Source organism: Bos grunniens, chromosome X, assembly GCF_055505025.1.
Source record: "Bos grunniens cultivar Pamir isolate PY7600 chromosome X, Bosgru_T2T1.0, whole genome shotgun sequence".
In the NCBI taxonomy this organism is placed as follows: Eukaryota; Metazoa; Chordata; class Mammalia; order Artiodactyla; family Bovidae; genus Bos; species Bos grunniens.
Genome location: NC_141194.1, coordinates 111,975,673 through 112,000,004, shown reverse-complemented (window position 1 = coordinate 112,000,004; position 24,332 = coordinate 111,975,673). Strand labels below are relative to the sequence as shown.

Here is a 24,332-nt window from a genome sequence, read left to right as displayed (position 1 = left end):
TTACAAAGGGAAATCTCATTGGAAAAAGCAAGTAAACAGTGACAGCAATAATCAACCACATATAAGCGTGGAGGAAGGACAAATGATAAAATGAAAATCATCTATATCCACAAAAAGTAGGTGAGGGATAGATAAAGCAAAAGGACCTATGATGCCCAACCCGTTAAACATGGGGCAGAGAGTACAATGCAGTGTTGTTAAAATGCATTTGATTTACTAAATCAGCAACTGAAAATAACTATAAATACATAACCATATATACACATATATGTGTGTGCACACACACATATAAACATACAGCATGCATGAATCATGTATATGTATACATATATACACATATGTAAACATATAGCGATGTGAAATGTTAGAGGTGTTCTTGCTAGGGACAAGTCCTAGAAGTGTGTTATCTATCCCATCTAATTTTTGAAGCTGCCCTGAAACAGAAAACCAGAGCTATATAAATATAATATCTTTATATTTTGCAATATAAATTTATACTGAAAAAATAATATTTAATATTACAATGTGAACATCTATCTAGCAAATTCAAAGGAATGAGCCCTTGGAATAGTCAAATGAATAAGAGACTTCAGAAAAATAAGGGATGGACTATTACCACAGCCAAATCAAGTGCTTTGCCCAGCAAGAGCAAGAGCAGTGTAGAATGTGTAATAGAAAATGCCTCATTTTAAAACTGCAATAAATTGCCAAAGTTATCTAAAAAGAATCCTAACAAATATGTAGACAAGATCCCTATGGAGGCATTACACAAGCTTACTGGTAGACGCAAGTTCAAGAGTTCCCCAATAAGTAGAGCAGTAGAGCAGATCCAATGATGGGAAACAGAATTCTGTGACGATACCAATGTTCCTTTTTTTTTTTTTCATAGATTTACAAGATTAGTGCTATAAACTTATCTACCAAAAGGACAGTGAATCTTGAGCTTCTGTCCTCCGTTCCCAAAAGAACTCTCGAGAAACTAAGATGGGAGAGTGAATGAAATTAAATGTATTTATATCTATATAGCTGTAGCCTGCATAGAAGCAGGTGACAGGATGGGTAACAGGAAAGTTTAAGCTTCTGCCCATATTTCATTGTGTAAATTGGGAGACAATGTCTCAGGCCACAGATGCCAGAAGCCACAGGGTAAGATCAGGACAGCACCAAGAATGGGGCGATTGAGCCTGTAGGGCTGCAGTGTCTGTGCTAATAACCACTTGAAATCACCTCACCTTAGGGTGAGGACTGGCCTTTCCGAGACGTACGCTTTAAATAGCAGATGAAGATTGGACTAGAAATAAGAGAATAGCATTGAGCATCAGAGTGAATCAGGCAGCGTAAGAGTGGATGCTCTTTTCTGAAATTTGGCAAGATGGAAAATATATTTCTGACTCTGAATGCGGCTTAAGAGAGTGAAAATCAGGGCTCTGAACTACGAAAAGTTAGAAAACTTGATTCAAAAGACCTCCCCAGACCGCGCTGCTCAGCCTCTTCCGTGCAGAGAAGGACTCTTAGAACAAACGAAGTCTGGCTGCGGGCAGGGAGGCAACACTGGAAGGTGTGCTTTCTCGGGGACCCTCCTCTGCAGTCAGGGGTGCTGCAGCCCCCACCCAGCTTCCAGTCTGGGACGCAGAGTCACTCTGAGCTCGGGGTGCAGCTGGACGGAGTCGCAGACCCGACTGGGAGGGAGCCCGTTGCAGCCAGCATTTCCTCAAGGTCTCCCAAGTGACGACCCTCAGGAGTGAGTTCTGGGGAGGGGGGCATCTGCCCAGGGGGTCCAGAGAATCCAGCTCCACACCCAGCTCAGCCCTGGCAGTCCCTGAGCCACGGGTCCCAATGTGATGTCACCCAACTTCTGTCCGCCTCAGAGGTCTGAGAAAGTGCGGGCCTGGGTCTGGGAGGAGGGTCCAGTCTGGCAGAGAGGAAGCCAGCCCTATGGGGGGGTCACGGGAAGAGCCTGAGAGAGGACTAAGACCCCACAGGATCCGTGTCCTCCCTGGGAGACCCTGAGCAGGCGCTTCAGAATTCAGACCAGATGGGGAGGGCTTGGTCTCAGGGCAGAAAATTCAAGTGGGCAGAGGGAGGAGCCCAGGTCCTGAAGGGAGCCAAGATGAGGAGCAGAGGCAGGAGTGAAGGGCTCTTGGAGCCCTGAAAAGTGGGGCAGTGGGAAAGTGGGGTGTCCAGGGAAGCCCACCCCTGCCGTCAGGCCTGGGAGGCCCCAGGCGGATGGGCACGTGGCAGGGTGTCCTGACATTCGCATCAGGTCTCAGCCAGACTGGCACTTGTTGCAATGGGGGTGGGAGTGGGGGCTCAGGTGGGCAGATGAGAAGCCTAGGGACTACTGGGACAGAAAGTGAGGACCCTGAGGGTGCACTGAGGGGACCCTGGACTCCAGAATATGGGTGAGGGTAGAGTGTCCCAGAGAAACTGGCCCTGTGCTCAGCTGTGGGAGGCCCAGCCCGAGATAAGCAGCCTGTGTTGACTTCCTCATCTGGGTCCCAGAGAGACTGGGAGCCTGGGATAGGGGTGGGCACTCAGGTGGGCAGAGGGGAGGGTTACATGGGACCCAAGTGAAAGTGAGGATGCTGAGGGGGGATTTAGGGGGCCCCGGGCCCCAGAACAGAGGCGACCCCAGCAAAACCCGCCCCTGCCTCCAGGCATGGGAGACCCCCAGGTGAGAGGAGCAAATGTGGTGTGTCCCAACTTCCGCATCTGGGTCTTAGAGACTGGGGTCCTGGTGTGAGGAGTGGGCTGTCTGCATGAAGATGGGCCACCCAGGACCTGCAGGGACACTAGGTGGAGACCCTGAGGGGGAGTCAGCCCTGGACCCCAGAACCCAGTGTCCCCCTCTCCGCCTCTGCTGTCACCCTGGAGCCTGGGCGTGTGGCTCCAGGTGCTGCCCCCTGAGGGCAGCCTCTCCATTTGGACCAGCTGCAGGTCTGGGTTGAGGGGTCAGGAGGCTGCAGGTGGGCAGAGGGAGGGGCCCAGGCTCCATCAGACAGTGAGGGAGGACCCAGAGGAGGTCACCTAGGAAGGTCCTTAGGAAACATCCCCCTCCCAACTGTAGCACCTCGGGGTTCGGGGGGATGCGGCTGAGTTTGAGGGGCCCCAGGGTGAGCCTGGGCAGGAAAGGCCTGAGGCTGCCCTTGGGGAGGACTGCCGGGTCCCCTGCTCAGAAAGAAGGGAATCCACCTGCAGGGCGGTCCTCTGTACCCCCACGGGAGCCCAGCACGGAGGCCAGGGTGATGCACTCTTCCTGCCAAGGTGCTTGAGGTGGAGCTTGGTGGTGGGCGGCGGGGTGGGGGGGCTCTGGAGGGCTCAGGCTTCGGGGGGAATCGGTCAGCATGGGTCAGGCCAAGCTGCACGGCAATCAGAGCAAAGGTCCTGAGGATGGACTGAGGATCAGCTTCCCCAAGAACAGTGGGGACCCTGTGTGGTGCGGGTGGGGGAGCGCCTGTGGTGGAGGCGGACCCAGAGGGGGAAGACTGTGCTGGGGCAGCCATCTGTGGAGCATGTCTGCTCGGCAGCAGGAGGAGTCCCAGAGTCACCAGGAGTCAAGGTGAGGACCCTGAGGAGAAGTGGGGAACCCCAACTCCCACCACAAAGAGGGGGCCACAGAAATCCCTCCTTCATGCCCTAGAAACCATCAGAACCCTGAGGCCCACCTTCTCAGCCAGATGGTTGGTCAAGGCCAGGGGGCCTTCCTCTGAGGGTCTGGACTCCGGCCCTCGCAGAGGTCAGGGGGAGCACTGGGGAGACCCCCTCCTCACACACAGTACTTGGAGCCCAGCCTGCCGTGCCCCTTTGGTGACACTGGGGTCGCCCAGAATAGGTGGGTGCATTGGTGCTCTCACTTGCGGTGTCATGCATGTTAAGGCCTTTGCTTATGGAGATGGGTCACAGTCAACAGAGGGCACTGCCCCCGTCCTTCCAGGGTGTCAAGGAGGAGACTGAGCCACCTGCCCGTCATCCCAGCAGAGGGACTCCATAGAGTTTGGCCGCCCCTTGTTGTCCCTTGTGAGCCCTTTAGCCCTGGGCAGGCGTGACCAGTATTCAGGGCCCCTCTCTCATCTCATACTGAAATTTCCTTTCAGTACAGGGAATTTGTCTTGAGAATGTTGCCTCAGGACCACTGCCAGGAGGAAGTGGAGGGCCCTCTGTAAGCACAGGGGGAACCACTCACCTCAGGACAAGCGGAACCTCACCGAGTACAGCCCAGGCCTCCGTCAGCACCAAGGGCCCCAGTGCCATGCCACAGTCTACGGCCGAGGTGCCCCCTTGTTTCCTCTCACAGGGGCTCCAGGAACCCAGAGGTGAAAGCACAGGTCTGAAGCTCGTGTCCACAGGTTGCAGAGCAGAGGCGGTCCAGGCAGTGCCAGGAGTCTAGGTGAGGTGGGTGCCCTGAGTGTGCATCAGAGGCTTCCCATCCCAGAACAGACGGGACCTCACAAGGCCCAATTCCCCCCATCGTATCAGCCCCAGAACCTCGGGCTGTGCTGACTGCACCCCTGGGTGCCACCTCACTTCCTCCATCAGGTTAGCAGAAGACAGCCTGCCCAGGAGGAGCGTCCCTGTGAGGCCCAAGAGTACCCCTCAAGAGGAGACCTGTCAGTGGCCTGTGTCAGTCCACCCAGGGTGGACTGAAACCCTGGATTCAAACCCTGGACTCAAACTCAAACAGCCAAGGCGGCTCAAACCCCCCTCTCCCGCAGGCCCGTGGTCCCCATCTGTCCCCCTGCCTCACTTCTGTCTGTGGTTTGATGCCTGGGATGAGCGAGCTCCATGAGGAGAGTGAGGCCAACCTTCAGGACCCAAGGGAGGCTGAGAGCCCAGTGGAGGGACTGTTTATTTAGGGGGAGGAGGTGAAGGAGGAGGAGGAGGAGGAGGTTGCATACGTTTCTCCCTCCTCCTCACTTTCCTCCTCCTCCTCTGTCCTGTTCCTGGGCACCCGGCAGGAGCTGGAGCTGGCTGATGCTGAAGCCCCCATCCCCCCTGACCTCGAGCCCTCAAGGTGCCTTTCTCTCCCCAGTGCCATGGCTGCCGCTCCATGGAGCCAATCCAAAGATGAGGCCTCCAGCAGCCAAGACTAGGTGGGGCCGAGAGAACCCAGTGGGAAGGTGCCACGTCCACGCACCCAGACCCACTGCACTGCTGGTGGTGGAGCTCATGCACTTCCTGCTCCTCAAGTGTCACAGCAAGGAGCCAACCACGAAGGAAGAAATCCTGAACATGGTCCTCAGAGAGGACGGGCACCACTTCCCTGAGGCCCTCCGCCAAGCCTCGGAGTGCCTGCAGCTGGTTTTCGGCGTGGATGTGAGGGAGGTGGACCACACGAAGCACACCTACATGCTAGTGAGCGATGGGCACAGCATGCCCAAGGCCGGCCTCCTGGTGGTGCTTCTAGGCGTGACCCTCCTGGAGGGCAACTGAGCCCACGAGGAGGAGATCTGGGAAACCCTGAACGACATGGGCGTATACACCTGGAGGGAGCACTACATCTATAGGGACCCCAGGGAGTGCTGATCCAAGTGGGTTCAGGAGGGGTTCCTGGAATATCAGTAGGTGCCCCGCGGTGACCCTGCTCGCTACCAGTTCCTGTGGGGTCCCCAGGCCTATGTGGAGAGCAGCAAGCGGCACGTCCTAGAGCATCTGCTCAAAATCAATCCAGGGGCTTCCAGGTCCTTCCCACTCCCATCTGCAGAGGCTGAGAGGGAGGAGGAAGAGGGGCCCTGAGCCAGAGCAGCAGCCAGACTCCTTCCAGGTCCACGTCCAACAGCGTGTCCTGGGGGCAGGAAGGGGGGCTGATCCTTCCCTCCGTGACTGAAGAGGGAGCGGTCAGCCTTCTCAGTCTTGAGGGCCTGGGCCAGTAGCGGGGACACGGTGTGTAGCATCTTTGGGTTCCTTCTTTCCACAGTGACTTGGAGATTCATCTCTGCTTTCTTTACGAATTTTTCAAATGTTTTTTTCAGCTGAAGGCTTAATAAACTTCAGTATCTAACTTTGTGAATGACAATGGTCACACACGTATAGGTACTTACCAAGTTTAAGGACAGGAGTTTTGCTGTTCCGTAAAAGAGCCTGGGAACTCTCCTATTTTATTTTGTGACCCTGAGGAAGCTAACATTTCATTGGAATAGGAATTTTCTTGGAAATGGGAAAGAACAATATAATTTATGGAGTCAAGAAATGGGGAAATTGGAAATTCTCTGACAGTGCAGTGGTTAGGACTCAGTGCTTTCATTGCTGGGGCCCAGGTTCAATCCCTGGTTGGGGAACTAAGATCCCCAAAATTGCTGGGCATGGGGAAAAAAATAAAAGGAAATAGAGAATAAAAAATAAAAGTTCTAAAACCTTTTGTCATCTGTTAATCTATAAAACTAAAAGATCTATGTTTATTTGGATTTGCATTAGTTATTAAAAACAGTAGGGTAAAATTGGTCAGAGTTAATATGTACCTTGTTCACTGGCTTATTCTCAGCCAGAGTCTCACGGAGCCTCTGCTCTGTGGAAGGCCGTGTTAGCAGAGGGTTCAGTAGAAGAAGCAGAACACCCCCACGCCTAGAGCGATGGTCTAGGAGCTGCAGTCACACAAGGACCGTGCAGAGATGTCCCCTACTCCCACACAACAAGGCAACACAGTGTGAGGTGGTGGGGCTCCAGAAGGAGCACTCGGTGCCTGAGGCAGGGTGGTTTGGGGCTTTGGGAAGCTGGGTTCCTTCTGTGGGAGATGGGGAAAAAAGACCTGGAAGTTTTGGATCACATCCCCTTCAGTTCAGCAGGTGGCACTTAAATTTCAAAAGGAATGTGATCTCTATTATTGTAAAAGCAGCAAAACTGATGTGGCAGAAAGAGGCTATGATCTGCAAAGGGGTATAGAGCTTGCTAACAGGACACGGTGTTCTTAGGGTCAAGAGAGATGGGCTGTCCACAAATCTGTGCCTTAATTGCTGCTAGGTCACGTCAGTCGTGTCCGACTCTGTGTGACCCCATAGATGGCAGCCCACCAGGCTCCCCCGTCCCTGGGATTCTCCAGGCAAGAACACTGGAGTGGGTTGCCATTTCCTTCTCCAATGCAGGAAAGTGAAAAGTGAAAGTCAAGTCGCTCAGTCGTGTCCAACTCTTAGCGACCCCATGGACTGCAGCCTACCAGGCTCCTCCATCTATGGGATTTTCCAGGCAGGAGTGCTGGAGTGGGTCGCCAGTGCCTTTGTGCCTTAATTAGTGTAAGTGAAAATGCTCATCGCTCAGTCATGTCTGACTCTTTGCGACCCCATGAACTGTAGCCCGCCAGGCTCCTCTGTCCATGGAATTCTCCAGGCAAGAATAGTGGAGTGGGTTGCGATTCCCTTCTACAGAGGATCTTCCCCAGTCAGGGATCAAACCCAGGTCTCCTGCATTGCAGGCAGATTCCTTACTATCTGATACATAGCAAAGATGAGTGAGCAGGAAGATGCAGAGAGTGCTCCAAAAGAGTCATGACGTCTTCCCCAGTTCCCAGACCTGAGTCAATTGTCAGACACAGAATCCATTGACCAAAGGGAAGGAGGGATCCTCATGTGTAAAGACTCTGCAACACCCTGGCAGACGTATGCAGCCATCATTCCCCAAATCTGTCCCGCAAAGAGACCACATCGTTCACCTTGGTGACTGGACGCGGGGGAGAGAGGAAAGACGCAAACACTGTAAGGATGTCTAGAAGCGGGATGCTGTGGGCAGTGATAGTCAGGCCTTCACTCCGTGAATGTCCGCCGTGGAGGGGGCGCATGTGTGCACCAGGAACATACGGAGGTCTGGCCTAGATCTGACCCAGAGAGCTCCTGCCTGCCACCTCCAGATGTGCGATTAGAACAGACGTGCTTGATGATGGGCACAAGCCCTGAATGCACACAAGCCCATTAGTATAGAAGCTATCAGAGCGGGGAGACCAAGTGCACTCCCTGCACCTTGACTGTGACAGTAAATACAAACCAAGATTCCCTCTGGTTTGGGAGATGTGAAACATTAATGACACCCTTAACACCAAAAGGATGCAGGGAGGTGGTTCCCACCGAACCTCCTCAGCAGTCTGGACCCTACTCAAACCTCTAGGCTCCTAAGGAGGACACTGGACCACCACCCACTCGATAGCAACTGCTTTGCCAGGTTTGTTATCTTTGCTGGAACACATGGCCACCTCCTCGGCATACAGCATGTGGACATTGGTCCTCATGAGCTAGGTTCTGTCAGACCCACAAAGGGAGGCGACTGCAACAGTAGTCCACCGCAAAACAGAAGTGGCTTCTCTGAGGAGATCAGACCCAAGCAGGGCCATAGATTACAAAAAGGTGAGCTAAACCCCAATATGACCTGCAAATGTGTCACAAGCACCTCTGCCGCCGTTTATTCCTGGAGATTAATGGGCCAGGAAGTTCTTTTCTCACCAGCTGCTGGGGGTGTAGAAATGCTGAGCATAGATGAGGGGTGGGTTGGCTGAACTGAAACTGCAGGTGGAAATGGACTCCTGCTGCAGTACCACCTCCACCACATGTGGCCATAGAGACAGGGGCGAGCAGAAACGCGCTCCCAGTGGATGCAAATTCTGATGGTGCCTCTAGGGATCCACTATATATGGATAAAGGAAATGGCCCAAGCCAAGAATAGACATGGGCTTAAAGACGATGGAAAATGGATTAGCCAGCCAGTCAGGTACTAGAATGAGAAATTTTGGTAGATTGCCACAAGTAGGTTTGGAGAAGGGGTACATCAATGAACCTATAGGAAGGGACACCAAAAAAGGAAGATATCTGCATTGCCTCTTGCTACTCACAAAAGCATGCAGCACACAAGAGGCAAGAAACATCACTGAAGACCCAGTGCCTGAAGAACTGAGAGCGCCCAGCCTCTGTCAGTGGTCCCTCAGGGCTGCACAGTGCTCTCATGCGAGGAGGAGCCGTGGGGCCAAGGATGATGCTGCATCTGGGCTCAGCAGCACAGGCGCCACCAGCAGGCCAGAAGAGCTACGGCATCTACCAGGTGTTTGCCCCACCATGACAGAGAGTGATGCCGATCCCTCAGTGGCACCCTCCCTCCAGATCATTGAGCCGCTAGTGGTGACTTGATCACAACATCTCACTTCCATCCTTGAAGGAGGAGAGGTTCATCTTTACTGAAATCGATAGGTACACATTGTAGATGTGGGTTTCTCTTTCCTGCTTGCAGCACCTTGTCTGGCACCACTATTTGAGGGCTCACAGAAAGCAGAACTGACTGACACAGGGTATTTCACAAAACCATCCAAGACCAAGAGACCCTCTAACAGCACACCAGGGGCTCAGAGGGCAAGTGGCCATGGGATCCAAAGTCGCTATCTCAGCCCCCACCATCCAGAAGCTGCTGGTCCTCTGGAGCAGTGGAACGGCCTCTACAAAGCACACGTGGGGTGCACACTGGGATATGAGAGCCCGTGGTGCTGATATTTATAATTAAACTTTATTATTATAACAAAACTCTAAGACACATACAGCAGCAGAGAATGATATGAGGGACTTAATATACTTGGCAGTCAGCATCAATCATCTGCAGTACATGGCCAGTCTGGTTCCAATGTACCTTCACCTTCCCCACGTCTCTGCCAATGGACTAATGTGAAGGCAGTCAAAGACATCAGGATGATTCATCTCTAAGTATGTCAGTAAGTATTGCTAACAGACAAGGAATCTTTTATAAAACATAAACCCAAAACAATGATCATTCCTAAAAATTTAAATATTTTAACAAGAGCAAATATGTAGTAAATTTTCACATTTACCTTATACAGTACATTTTTTTTAGTTTGGATCACAAATACAGTGTATATATTGTGATTTTTTTATATCCCTTAAGTCTTTTTTAATCAATAGGTTTCCCCTGAGTCATCTTTGTTTCCTGTAGTTTTTGTTGTGAAAAAAGCAGGTCTTGTATTTTTCAAGTTTTCCATGATATAGATTATGTTGAATGAAACAGTTTGATGTCATTTAACGTGGTCTTTAAATTGGTAGTTACAGGTAGAAGCTTGGTGAAGTTGGTTATTTACATGACTGCTAACTAGGTGACACCAGGTACTTCCATTAAGAAGAACATAATGTTTCTTGTCCTTTGTGCTGAGTTGGCAGTCATTGATCCTCACCTTCATTTACCCGTTGGGGGTTGCAGAGGGGTAATTTGCAAATTTTAGTTTATTAGTTTATTACCTGAAATACTTTCATACATAGAAACTTTTCCTTGACCACCATTTGCTTCTCTTGAGGGAATCATATATCATATTTGCTGTGATTTTACATGATTTAAATATCTTTTGCATCTATAGTTTACACAGTTTTAACTTATTTTATGTATTATTTTTTTTTCTTTAGTACCTGGTCATATTTTCAAAAAAATATGTTTCATAAATATTTTCAAGTAATTGGCATTTGTTTTTTGGCCTTACTGCTTTCTAATTCATTATTTCTACACTTACCTTCATTCTTTCCTACCTTCTATTACTTAAGGTTTCATATGATGTTCATTACCTAGCTTCTTGAAATTCTTGGGTGATCTAAATAGCTCTTGTTTTCTAATACATATATTTCCCTTTGAGTACCATTTTGGCTCTGTTGCACAAGCCATGCTATTTAACGTCGTGTATATTGCTTGAATTTTTTTTTCACAAGTTGACTAAATCACTCTATTACTTATGTTATTAGAATTTTTCAATATATGCCCCAAAACTAGCGAGTGTAAAAATTATTTTTGAGAAGGCTGTGAAGATGATGATGAAAGATACTTTATTTCGGGAAAGTTTCAGAGCCCAGGGGTATTTTGTTTTATAAATTATTTTTATTAATTACAGAAGAGACAAGCATATGTACCTGCTGGTGACAGAGCTGGGTTTATGCCAGGAATGCAAAGGAGTTTAACACTAGAAGATCAGTCATTATAATTGGCTGCATGTAACAGTCAAGGATTGTCCAGGAAAACAGAAACCACTGTAAATTTTTACCATGGAGGGACCTTAATGCATGGGGTTGGTTACAAAAGTGGTAGGAAGCCAAGCAGGAATGAATTGGGAAACCCCATTATTAGCAACACGAGTAAATCACTCATCCCTAGGATGGAAGGACAAGGAAAGGAGATAGTGTTACTGGAACCTGGGTGTTAAGATTCAACAGGATCCAGAGCCATGATGGGTCAACCTCATGGTTAAATGGCTGGAGCCATGAAGAATATGGAACCATTGAAGGACAAGCCACCTGATGCAGAGGAAGGAGAAAAATCTTTGACTGCTCTGTCTTCCAGGCTTCTAATCTTTTGCTGGTGTTTCTGGTTAGCTGAACCAAAATGGCAGCCAATTGTTGGCTAGTTTGATTGCAGCCTGCTGGAGTCAGCCCCTGTATAATCTAGAACAGAGCAAGGAGGAATGAGGGATGGATCTGGGAATGCATAAGCCCAGGATTGCCTTATTACAATAACAGATTGAGTGAGAAAAATCAGACCTACATCGATACAGAAAAGTTTCTGATAAAAGTCAACATCCAGTCATCATACAAAGAAGTGTTAGTCCAAAGTATTCAACTGGGTAATGAGTTTTGGGGAGGAAGACCAAAGACACAAAGTGCCATTCTTATGACATCATATCAAGGGCACATTCTATCAACATGATTTATCACCATTGATATTGACCTTGATCATCTAGCTGAAGTACTGTTTGTCAGGTTTTCTCCTTTCTTGAGCCCAGATGGAGAAATAAGGACGAGAGGAAGCTAGCATTTGAAAAATTTCCTAAATAACCAGCCAGAAATCACTGCTACCTGTGGCTAACTTGTCACACAGATTACAACCAAACAAAAAATATTCAGCCCTATTTCCTGCAGTGAAACAGAAGTCTTCCAAAATGGGAAACAATAAATGGGATCATAGTGTAAATAGAGAATATATGAGGGTTTGTGTCCAACTTAGAGGGACCCTGAATATCAGAGGAAGGGGTGTGGAGCTTATTTTACATGCTAAGTGGCTTCAGTCCTGTGTGGGGGTCTCCCCTACATTCCCTAGGGTGTCCCTAAAAAACGATCCCACTCATCTCTGTGGCACTCCTGGAAAGGACACATTGGGGAGGTCATATGCTGGCCCCACCCCATCCCATCCCATGCCCAAGATTACACACTGACATTTTCCGGCGCACAGTGACCGGTTCCAGGGCTGTCACCATCCTCTGGTGGATGTTTAGTGAAAAGTGAAAGTCGCTCAGTCGCGTCTGATTCTCTGCAAGTCTCCTCCATCCATGGAAATCTTGAGGCAAGAACACTGGAATGGGTTGCCATTCCCTTCTTCAGGGGATTTTCCTTACCCCGGAATCGAATCCTGGTCTCCGGCACTGCAGGCAGGTGCCTTCCCATGATTCTGAGACACCAGGGAATGAATCTCTGATCTCTAAGAAGGGAGGAGCCAAAAGTAGCTGTGACAGGCCAGGGCTGCTTGAACAAATCCCAAGCCTTCTCAAGGACCAGCAGGGTTCACCCACCTGTGCCTGGGGTGAGCCAAGGCCCACTCTGGCTGCTTTGTCTCCACTGCAACCCACCCTCCTCCCCCACCCCAACTCCTGCCCTCCTCTGCAGCCCACCAGTGGTTCTGGACCAGCAGCACCCCATCACCTGGGTGCAGAGAAGAGAACCAAGATCACAGGCTCCACCCAGCTACACAAGGAGGATGTGCATATTAACGAGGTCCCCAGAAGGGGGAGGGGCGTCCCTGGTGCCTAAGATGGTAAAGAATCTGCCTTCAGTGTGAGAGACCCAGGTTCAATCCCTGGGTCAGGAAGATCCCCTGGAGAAGGGAATGGCAACCCCGGAATTTCATGCAGAGAGGCGACTGGCAGCTTCCATGGGGTGGCAAAGAGTCTGACACGACTGAGACTCACTTCCACTTTCAGGAGGGGGAGGGGACAAGTCACCACGTGTTCACTGCGCCTTGTGCTGTGCTCCTCTGCCTTGTAGAGTCTGTGAGTGCAGGGTCATTGTGTCTTCCATGGTCAGGAGTGGCTTCCCCAGTGGCTCCTGCGTGCCTGCTAAGTCGCTTCAGTCGTGTCCTGCATTGGCAAGCGGGTTCTTTAACCCCTACCGCCACCCAGTGGTAAATATTTCGCCTGCAATGCAGGAGCTGCAGGAGATGCGGGTTTGATCCCTGGGTCGAGGAAAATTCCCTGGGGGAGGAAATGGCAACGGGCTTCAGAGTTCCTGCCTGGGAAATTCCATAGACAGAGGAGCCTGTTGGGCTACAGTCCGTGAACAACTTAGCACGCGCGCATAGTCAGAAGAAATCGTGCCTGATTTCTTCAGTGGAGACTTTCTAGAAGCTCCAGTTAGTTACTCACCTAGCAAGAGTCGTTCTCAGTTCCTTAGGAGCATGATTTCATTCATTTTGGAGAAGAAATTTTTTCATGACTGAAGAGTAGGGACCAGAGAGAAAAAAATGATCTTAATGGTTTAAAGGAAAACAGAAGTTAGAACTTCTCTTCCCAGCCCCCACCCCACCTCCAAACCTCTGTTCTTGGCGTTCTCCTACTCTCCAGGTGGTTTCTCAGGTGGAGACAGGCAATCAACAATGATTTCTGTGCTCTGCACATCAACCCTGCCATCTAGCCTATTCTAATGGGAGGGGGAAGTAGCGCTTTGCCCGTGGGGTTGTCAGAAAACGTGATTGTCAGATTTGCAAGCAATGGCTGCACAGGCCAGATCACCTTTCACTCCCCTAGCTGCCAACACACCATTTATCAGCCACCGTCAGGAGAGCATTGCTGTTGGAAGGAATGAGGCCATTTCCAATTTGAGTGAGATCCTACGTGCTCAATCGCTCAGTTGTGTCTGACTCTTTGTGACCCCATGGGCCCCAGCCCACCAGGCTCTTCTGTCCATGGGATTTCCCAGGCAAGAATACTAGAGTGGGTTGCCATTTCCTCCTCCAGGGGCTCTTCCAGACCCAGGGATTGAACCCTCATCTCCTGCAGGCAGATTCTTTACTGCTGAACCACACTGAGAAATATCTCTGAATGGGAATATCTCCGGACAGGCTTAGCTGAGTTCAAGCAAGGAGTGTTTTCCCATGGTCTTTGTTGCTGAATTCCTCCACTTGTCACTGCTCCTCTGAGTTAGTGTACCATGATTTTCTGTGCTGAATCTTTTCCTATGGTGATAGCAACTTTCCTTCCTCAGCATCAGGCCAGGCCAGCGGGACCATCCAGTCTGTAAAATATTAGGCACCCACTGATGAGATGGTTAGATGGCATCACCAACTCAATGGACATGAGTTTGAATTAACTCCAGGAGTTGGTCATGAACAGGGAGGCCTGCTGTGCTACTGTCCATGAGGTCGCAAAGAGTTGGACACGACTGAGGGACTGAACAGAACTAACTGTGTACAGGCTATCTAGGGGGTACAGCAGTCAAGGCAGCAATCAGTGAGAGAGAAACCAGCATGAGAGTCTAGTGGAGGACCTAGAACAGCATTCAAATACCTAGGGAAGAGGCAGGTGTGGAGTTTGCCTACTCAGATCTGAGCAAGTTTCAGAGGAGAGACTTAAGAGTGAGGTCAGATATGAATGGCGGAATGGGAAGAGGCTTTGTGGAAGAGGTAACAATAGGTAAGAGAGGGGAAGGTCACTGCATGCACTGCTAACCCAGAAGTGTGAAGTGCAGTCCTATGTGAGAAGTCCCAATAGGGTCACTCTGTGGCCAGAACAGAAGGTTGTGGTGCAGGGAAAGACAAAAGGAACACACAAATGCAGATGCTGTTGGGGGCTCAATGGCTGATAAAATTGAATGAAGCTGCCCAGCTGCAGGAGAGACACCAGCCCGGCACAAGGGCCGGGTGTTGTCAGTGCTTCCCCCATCTCCCTTTTTTTTAAATTGAGCTGTAAATCCAGAGTTCGATGTTGCCTCTCCGAATTTTAAATGGCTGGCAACCATTGCGGAAATTCTAAAAGCATCCTTTCTCTCATACTGACATATCTCCCAGCCCCGTTCCCCCACATATGACTCCCTCTGCTTTTCTCTGCTCTCCTTTCCCAGGGTCACACAGCGCCCAGCCAAGATGGTACCTGTGGGTAACAGGCAGTGGGTGGGAAAGGGTGAAGGGAAGAGAAAGGGCCATGGTGATGGAAGCTACCAAGTTCAGTTACTCTCCAGAGAGGCAAGCCGTAAGTTCCTGGTAGTTGTTCTTTCTCTCTACCAGTCAGAAAGAGCACCCATGAGACCAACATGAACAACTGATCTACCAATTGTATTGACATATATTTTACATACCAGAGAATTAACTCTTCACTCATTTTCAGTGTATCATTCAATGCATCTTAGTATTGAGCATGATGTGTGCTGTAAGCTTTTATTTATGGATACCCTTATCAGGTTGAGGAATTATTCTTCTATTCTTAACTCACTGAACAGTTTTTATGATAAAATGTATTGGATTTCACCAAATGCTATTCCTGTATATATTAAGGTAATCTTGTGATTTTTGTACTTTCTTCCATTAATATAATACGTGGCATTAATTGATTTTCACATGTTAAAACAACTGCATATCTGGTACAAACCCAACTTGGCTATGGTGTATCGTCCCTCTTGTGTGGTGCTGGATCCAGTTGATCAGCATATTGTTGAGCACTTCGTACCTTTGTCATGGTCTATCGTTGTCTTTCCTTGTGCTGACTTTATTCAGTTCGGTATATGATACTGGCTGCATAGAACAAGTTGGGACGTGTTTCCCCTCTCTTTAACATTTTGGTAGAGTGTGTGAGGATCAGTGTTCATTCTTTTAATGTTTGTTAGAATTCACCAGTAAAGCCATCTGAGCACGGGCTTTTCTTTGTGGAAAGAATTTGTATGTACTAATTCAAAACCCTTAATTTTTAAAGAATTTTATTTCCTTTATTTGTGGCTGTGCTGGGACTTTGTTGCTGCCCGCAGGCTTTCTCCAGTTGCAGCTAGTGGAGACCACTCTCTTGTTGTGGAGCAGGGGCTCTAGGGTGCACGGGCTTCAGTACTTGTGGCAGATGGGCCCAGTTGCTTCATGGCACACAGAATCTGCCCAGACCAGAGATCCAAGCTGCGTTCCCTGCTGTGGCAGGCAGATTCCTAAATGCTGGACCACCAGGGAAGTCCCCAAAATCCTGACTTTCAATAGTTTTATTGAGATATTCCATTTCTTTTTTAAATATTGTTTGAAATGTGTCTATTGACACAAATTCGTGTAGTACACAATTCATCCATTTAAAGTGTAAAATGCAGTCATTGTTAGTGTATTTGGAGAGTCAGATGAGCATAACCACAATCAATTTTAGAAAATTTCTAGCACACCAGTAAAAACCCAAGTGGATGAACATTCACAGACACTATATCCACCACCACCTCCCTCCGGCCCCCCTCCAGCCTTGTATGTGTGTGTGTTCAGTCGCTCAGTCATGTCTGACTCTTTGCAACCCCATGGGCTGCAGCCTGCGAGGCCCTTCTCTCCATAGGGTTTCCCAGGGAAGAATACTGGAGTGGATAGCCATTTCCTTCTCCAGGGGATCTTCCCAAGCCAGGGATCCAACCTATGTCTCCCGCATTGGCAGGCGGATTCTATTCCACTGCACCACCTGGGAAGCCTCCAGCCTTAGGTAATCATTAATCTTCTTCCCTTATCTGTAGATTTCCCTATTCTGGATATTTCATATACATGGAATCATAATATTCGGTCTTTGGTGGCTGGCTTCCTTCACCTAGCATGATGTTTTTGAGGTTCACCCACAGTCTTTTTTCATTTTGGTCTTCATGCATTTGGTGTCACATCTACGAATCCATTTCTGAAATCCAATGTCATAAAAATGTACCTCTGCATTCTCTTCTGAGAGTTTTAATGGCTCAAGTCTGGGAATTGATCTAAGGACTATGACTCTCTGTTTTTGTGATTCAGAGTAGACTTTTGTTCATTTGACCTGTGACATCTCTGCTTATACAGATTAAGTAAGAACTTACTGGGCTTCTTGACTCTTTTACTTCTAGGAAGATCATGAGCAACTAGATAAAACCATAGAGCTGCCCAAGTCAGCCTGTTCTGCTTGGTGCTTTGACTCTTCTCTCCATTACTGTAACCAGGCCCACCTGGCCCTTGGTGGTTGTGTGCTCCCACTTGGCTCCTGCCATCTGGGGATCTAAATACTCCACTGTATTTAGGATTCCCAGTTCAGTGACTGCAGTTCCTACTGTGAGTTCTGGCCTGCGGAGAAGAGCAATCACAGAGTTCTTCAAGGGTGCTGGGGCTCCCCTCACAGTCTTGGTGAAAGGTACGTCTTCAGGACTCTCCCAGTATGGATGAGTATGTCTTCAATGCCAAATTCACACTAACAGTCAAATCTCTGTAAACCTCTGAATGCCTTCCTCTGTATTAAACCAAGGCAGGGATGACATTTCCAGCTCACTGACTATGGGCCAACTTTTGGTCCATAGTTCAACTAACCAGACAAACTAATAAGAGCCCTTTCTAACTCCTAGAGTTGCAATATTAAATGCAGAATCTATGCTTAGTGAAGAAGACGGCGATGGCACCCCATTCCAGTACTCTTGCCTGGAAAATCCCATGGACGGAGGAGCCTGGTAGGCTGCAGTCCGTGGGGTCGCAAAGAGTCGGACATGACTGAGCGACTTCACTTTCACTTTTCACTTTCATGCATTGGAGAAGGAAATGGCAACCCACTCCAGTGTTCTTGCCTGGAGAATCCCAGGGACGGGGGAGCCTGATCGGCTGCCGCCTATGGGGTCACACAGAGTCGGACACGACTGAAACGACTTAGCATGCTTAGTGAATCATTTTGGCCTGATCTAGCTTTCTGTGGGGAGGTTGATTCCACTGGAGGTCAGGAGGCTGCTTCCAACTGAGGGTGGGGAGGATTCTTCTACTGGCAAGGATGACTTACCAGACTTGATGGGCTCAGTGTACCCAGCTTCCTCAGGGTCTTCCCACACATTTCTATCACAATGCACAGAATCCCATGCTGTCCAGGTCAGCCCCTACATTTTAACAGGAGTCACTCTAGTGGCAGGATTCAACTTCTAATCTAATTCAACCAGTTGCAGGTTGAGCGTTTGCATGTGATCATTAGCAATCTCAACCCTGTATCTACAGGAGATAAGTGTCTGCTTATGATTACACATAGAATCTTTTAGGTCTTTTACTGTAAACTGAGCTAATCCTTTTCTTTCACTACTCTTTCCAACTACATTGGGAGCAACCAGAAAGCTCATCATATCTATCACTATTCCAAAAATGTTCAAAAGTATCATATGCACAGTCACAGAACACCTTGCACCCAGAACTTCTTTTAAGTGGTTCATCAGGCATATCCAAAGGAGATATTTTCCATATATCTATTGCCGTAGACTATCGATGATATCTTCACTACAGAGTTGTTAGCAACCTTAAACCTAATCAGATTATAGAGCTAATTCTAGAAACCCCAGAAGCATTTGAGAAAACTCATTTTTTAATTGAAGTATAGTGACTACACAGAAGTATATGTTACAGATGTACAATACAATGATTTACAATTTTAGAGGTTATACTCCACTTACAGCTGTTACAAAATATTGGATATATTCCCCATGTTTTGGAATATATCCTTGTAGTTTATTTTATACATAATAGTTTGCACCACTTTCTCCCCTATTCCTATCTTGTCCCTTCCTCCCTCCCGCTCCCGACTGGTAACCACTAGTTTGTTCTCTGTGTCTGTGAGTCAGCTTCTTCTATGTTAATATTCAGTTGTTGTTCAGTTGCTCAGTCATGTCCGACTCTTTGTGACCCCATGGACTGCAGCACATCAAGATTCCCAGTCCTTGACCATCTCGCAGAATGTTCTCAAACCCATGTCCAATGAGTTGGTGATGCTATCCAACCATCTATCCAATATCCATGTATCCAACCAGCTATCCAATATTCAATATTTCCCAACATCAGGGTCTTTTCTAATGAGTCAGTTCTTTGTATCAGGTGGCCAAAGTATTGGAGTTTCAACTTCAGCATCAGTCCTTCCAATAAATATTCAGGACTGATTTCCTTTAGGATGGACTGGTTTGATCTCCTTGCCATCCAAGGGACTCTCAAGAGTCTTCACCAACACCACAGTTCAAAAGCATCAATTCTTTGGTGCTCAGCCTTCTATACCGTCCAACTCTCACATCCATACATGACTACTGGAAAAACCATAGCTTTGACTAGACAACTTTTGTCAGCAAAGCAATGTCTCTGCTTTTTAATACTCTGTCTAGGAGCAAGCATCTTTTAATTTCATGGCTGCAGTCATGATCCACAGTGATTTTGGAACCCAAGAAAATAAATTCTGTCACTGTTTCCATTGTTTCCCCAGCTATTTGCCATGAAGTGATGGGACTGGATGCCATGATCTTCATTTTTTGAATGTTGAATTTTAAGCCAGCTTTTCCACTCCCCTCTTTCACCTCATCAAGGGGCTCTTTAGTTCTTCTTCACTTTCTGCCATAAGGGTGGTGTCATCTGAGGTTATTAGTCTGTTTTATTTTTTAAAGTCAACATCTAAGTGAGATCATAGAGTATTTGTCTTTTTCTGTGTGATTCCTTTCACTTAGCATAATGCCCTCCCAGCCCATCCATGTTGCTGCAAATGGCAAAATGCCATTAATTTTTAAGTCTGTATAGTATTCCATTGTGTGTGTGTGTGTGTGCACGCTCACGCATGAGTGTGTGTGTGTATGTGTGTGTTTTGTGTGCACGCCATGCCTTATTTATCCATTCATCCATTGATGGACACTTAGATTGCTTCCATATATGACAATTATAAATAATTCTACTGTGAACATTGGAGAGCATGTATCTTTTCAAATCAGTGTTTTTGGGTTTTTTGCATATATACCCAGGAATGGAACTGCTGGGTCACATAGTTCAATTTTCGTTTTCTGAGAAATGTCCCTACTATTTTCCACAGTGACTGCACCAATATACTTTCTCACCAACAGTGCACAAAGATTCCCTTTTTTGCCACATCTTTGGTATCATTTGTTATTTGTGGTTTTTTGATGATAGCCATTCTCACAGGTATGGGGTGGCATCTCATTGTGATTTTGATTTGCATTTCCCTGATGGGATAGTGGCAGCGGCTGAGAATGCCAGGCTGTGACGGTGCAGGAACGGCCGAGAGGAGCTACCCCATGCCCGAGGCCAGGGGCGGTGGCCTGGAGGAGCAACCCCACGTCCAAGGAGAAGTGGCTGCATGGGTGCAGGAGGGCCTACAGGAGCTATTCCACGTCAAGGTCAGGAGCGGCGGCAGTGAGCTATTTCAAATCCTAAAAGATGATACTGTGAAAGTGCTGTACTCAATATGCCAGCCAATTTGGAAAACTCAGCAGTGGCCACAGGACTGGAAAAGGTCAGTTTCCATTCCAATCCCAAAGAAAGGCAATGCCAAAGAATGCTCAAACTACCAAACAATTGCACTCATCTCACACGCTAGTAAAGTAACACTCAAAATTCTCCAAGTCAGGCTTCAGCAATATGTGAACCATGAACTTCCAGATGTTCAAGCTGGTTTTAGAAAAGGCAGAGGAACCAGAGATCAAATTGCCAACATCCACTGGATCATCAAAAAAGCAAGAGAGTTCCAGAAAAACATCTATTTCTGCTTTATTGACTATGCCAAAGCCTTCGACTGTGTGGATCACAATAAACTGTGGAAAATTCTGAAAGAGATGGGAACACCAGACCACCTGACCTGCCTCTTGAGAAACCTATATGCAGGTCAGGAAGCAACAGTTAGAAGTGGACATGGAGCAACAGACTGGTTCCAAATAGGAAAAGGAGTACGTCAAGGCTGTATATTGTCACCCTGCTTATTTAATTTCTATGCAGAGTACATCATGAGAAACGCTGGGCTGGAAGAAGAACAAGCTGGAATCAAGATTGCCAGGAGAAATATCAATAACCTCAGATATGCAGATGACACCACCCTTATTGCAGAAAGTGAAGAGGAACTAAAAGCTTCTTGATGAAAGTGAAAGAGGAGAGTGAAAAAGTTGGCTCAAAGCTCAACATTCAGAAAATGAAGATCATGGCATCTGGTCCCATCACTTCATGGGAAATAGATGGGGAAACGGTGGAAACAGTGTCAGACTTTATTTTTTTGGGCTCCAAAATCACTGCAGATGGTGACTGCAGCCATGAAATTAAAAGACACTTACTCCCTGGAAGAAAAGTTATGACCAACCTAGATAGAATATTGAAAAGCAGAGACATTACTTTGCCAACAAAGGTCCATCTAGTCAACACTATGGTTTTTCCAGTGGTCATGTATGGATGTGAGAGTTGGACTGTGAAGAAAGCTGAGCACCGAAGAATTGATGCTTTTGAACTGTGGTGTTGGAGAAGACTCTTGAGAGTCCCTTGGACTGCAAGGAGATCCAACTAGTCCATTCTGAAGGAGATCAGCCCTGGGATTTCTTTGGAAGGACTGATGCTAAAGCTGAAACTCCAGTACTTTGGCAACCTCATGTGAAGAGTTGACTCATTGGAAAAGACTCTGATGCTGGGAGGGATTGGGGGCAGGAGGAGAAGGGGAGGACAGAGGATGAGATGGCTGGATGGCATCACTGACTCAATGGACGTGAGTCTGAGTGAACTCCGGGAGTTGGTGATGGACAGGGAGGCCTGGCGTGCTGCGATTCATGGGGTCCCAAAGAGTTGGACACGACTGAGCGACTGAACTGAACTGAACTGAACTGATGGGCTAGTGATGTTGAGCATCTTTTCATGTGCCTGTTAGCCATCTGTATATATACTTTGGAAAAGTTTCTATTCATTTTTTCTGCCCATTTTTAAAGTTTTTTTTTTTCCTGACACTATGTTTTGGAGCTATTTATATATGTTGGATATTAACCCCAAATCAGTTATTTGCAATATTTTCTCTCATTCCGTAACTTCTTTTCATTTTTTTCAATGGTTTCTTTTGGTGTGCAAGAACTTTTAGATTTAATTAGGTCCCTATGCTATGCTAAGTCGCTTCAGTCGTGTCTGTCTCTTTGCAACCCTATGGACTGTAGCCCGCCAGGCTCCTCTGTCCATGGAATCCTCCAGGCAAGAATACTGGAGTGGATTGCCATGCCGTTCTCCAGGGTATCTTCCCGACCCAGGGATTGAACCCTCGTCTCTTATGTCTTCTGTATTGGAAGGCAATTTCTTTACCAGTAGTGCCATGTGGGAAGCACATTTGTTTATTTTTGCTTTTATTTCCTTTACTTTTGGAGGTGGATCCAAAAACAATGCTGTTATGGTTTATGTCAAAGAGTGTTCTACCCATGTTTTCATCCAGAAGTTTTGCATATTCAATCTTACACATAGGTCTCAAATCCATTTTGAGTTTGTTTTTGTATATATTGTTAGATAATATTCTAATTTCATTCTTTTACATGCAACTGACCACTTTTCCCAGCACCACTTGATGGAGAGACTGTCTTTTCTCCACTGTATACTGTATTTTTGCCTCCTTTGTTGTAGATTAATTGACCATAGGTGCACAGGCTTCTTTCTATGATTTCTATCTTATTTCATTGAGCTGTATGTCTGTTTTTGTGCCAGTACCATACAGTTTTGATTACTATAGCTTTGTAGTACAAGGTCAAGAAGCTTAATTCCTCCAGCTCTGCTCTTTTTCTCTTTTTACTTTATTTTATAGTGTCTGGTCTTTTTTGTGGCACATTTTTGTTGTTGCACTCTCTTCACTTTGTCTCATCAATATTTTACAGTTTTCCAAGTACAGGTCTTTTGCCTCCTTAGGTAGGTTTATTTCTAGGTAGTTTATTCTTTTTGATGCAGTTAAATGGGATTATTTAATGGTAAATGGGATAATATCCTGAAGTTATCTTCTCGCTAGTTGCTGTTAGTGTACAGAAATGTGAATAGATTTATATATTAAATTTGTATACCACAACTTCACTGAATTCATCAATGAGCTCTAGTAGTTTTCGTTACCAGGACGCTGGGCGTTCTCTCAGCAAGGGCAAAAGGGAACCTCAAGCTGCCACAGGCAGCCGAGGGGAGCAAGGGTGGGTGACCATCTCTCAGGAGTACGCAGGAGCAGCCAAGACATACAGAGAGGAAAGGGCGGGCCCAGGGATTCAGCCATTGGCAGGGAGTGCCCACAATCCTGATAGCTGAGGAGGCAGCCAAAAGTGTTTGCAGGGTCCCAGACAGTCTAAAATGGAACTCGGCTTTTTAGGGGTCTGAAGCACCCCCGGGTCACATGGGAGGGCACTGAATAGGGCTTTTGTCTACAGGAAACACCGGGCAATGCTATCTAGTTAACCTGAGCTGTGTCTAGAGAGATTTAATTCACGTGGTGTGTCAGCCCCCAGTTTGCAAGAATCAAGAAGGAAGCCCACCCCTCGCTGGTGACCAGAGGCTTCCAGCACGGAGCCAAGGTCCACCGGGAGATCAGTGCTTAGGCGCCTTAGATGCAGACTTGCTGTCATACACAGCACGATTCCCCATAACTACATGGCAGACATACATGTCAGGAACCTTGCCACCTCCTGTGCCTCCCCTGAGTCCTCAGGACCCTGTGAGGCAGATGCCCCTAGGATTACCTGTGTGGGGAAACAGAGGCTCAGAGTGGGTGAGCCAGGCAACTGGGGATCAGCAGGGCAGTGGTGCCCACCTTGGCATCTCCTCACCTGAGCCCAACTTCTCACCCACTGGGCGCCTGGGCCCTGGATGGCTGACGCTTCAACCTCAGAGGCATTTCTGATTCTAAAAGTCTCGGGAAGATCCTCAACACCAGGAGCAGAGTTGGGGTGGGGGGCATTAGTAGGGTGGGCTTCCTGTGTGGGCAGCCCTGCACGTCCACCTCTTTGATGCTAGAGCACCAGGCCCCAGAGCAGGATGGCATCTCTCATGGCCTGGATGCAGAGCCAGATGGAGTTCCCATGGACAGTGGTCACAGGAGAGGGAGCCACACTGTTGCATGAAGGCCCAGGGAGACTGCCCCCTCCCACATGCCTGGGACTGTGATGTGCAGAGAAAGGCCGGCCTGGGGTGGACATGGGCAGGCTGCGGAGCCCAGAGGACAGCAGCCTGTCCTCCTTCTGTGTCCCTGGGACCTCACCCGTCACCTCTACAGCCCCCACCCTGGGGGTCCAGCAGACCAATGGCAGGGCCTAGAGAGGGTCTGTGTGGGGGACCGGATGCCCAGCCAATGAGGTGCATAGAGGACTGGCTGGCTGTACCCCTGACCATGGATCCCCACCCTGGACGAGGCTGTGCTTGAGCGCAAGGGTGCCATGCAG

At 48.0% G+C, this 24,332-nt stretch overlaps 1 pseudogene; it reads left to right on the top strand.

Annotated features, from left to right (window-relative positions):
* Positions 1-4,760: 4,760 nt before the first annotated feature.
* Positions 4,761-5,733, top strand: LOC147341180 (melanoma-associated antigen 10-like; annotated as a pseudogene).
* Positions 5,734-24,332: the final 18,599 nt, after the last annotated feature.